Below are 793 nucleotides of genomic sequence, written 5' to 3'. Positions count from 1 at the left end.
AAAAAATAGTGTTCAAAAATATTTGAAATTTTTTTATAATATACTAATAAATCAACAAAAAATATAATAATAATAATCACACACTGTGATCAATGATGTTAACGAGATTCTAGGTTGATATATATAATTATAAAGTGATATGGTTAATGGTTAGCATTTGTCAACTGAATGAAGAAAAATGAGGAATGAGATAATGATTAGTTATCTAATACCCTAGCTAGTGTACTGTGACCTAAGACCTAAAATTGGATGATATCGTGGCAAATCCTCAAAACATATATTGACAAGTAACAAAACTATCAAAATATGGAATCTCAAGTATATAATGAAACTTAATATAAGCATATATAAGTCAAATATCACTAAGTGGGGACATATATTTCTAGGTTTCTTATTTAGATAAAATTCCAAATCTATTGATGATTGTGTATGAACTTAACTAATTAAATAATGGTTGGACAATAAGTAAGATAAGTTTTCATGAATTGGGTTAAATAGTAAGTTTAAAAATAATTATTGATGATTTCGGATTTTGTACATTTTTTTATCTAAAAATTTTAGAATTAAGTATATTTTACTTGTTACGTTGTACTACATACAAAGTAAATTATTATTTCCACACTTATATGATGGTTTAAAATAGGTTAAAGTACTTTGTTAGTTATTAATGTTTGGATTAAATATTAATTTTATTTTTAATATTTAAAATTATTTTTTAAATATTTTATTTTATTTTATTTTATTTTTAATTAAAATCAATTTTTTTTAAAAAAATATTCTTTTTTATTATTAT

Source organism: Arachis ipaensis, chromosome B03, assembly GCF_000816755.2.
Source record: "Arachis ipaensis cultivar K30076 chromosome B03, Araip1.1, whole genome shotgun sequence".
NCBI classification, from domain to species: Eukaryota; Viridiplantae; Streptophyta; class Magnoliopsida; order Fabales; family Fabaceae; genus Arachis; species Arachis ipaensis.
Note: the sequence above shows the minus strand (reverse complement) of the source record.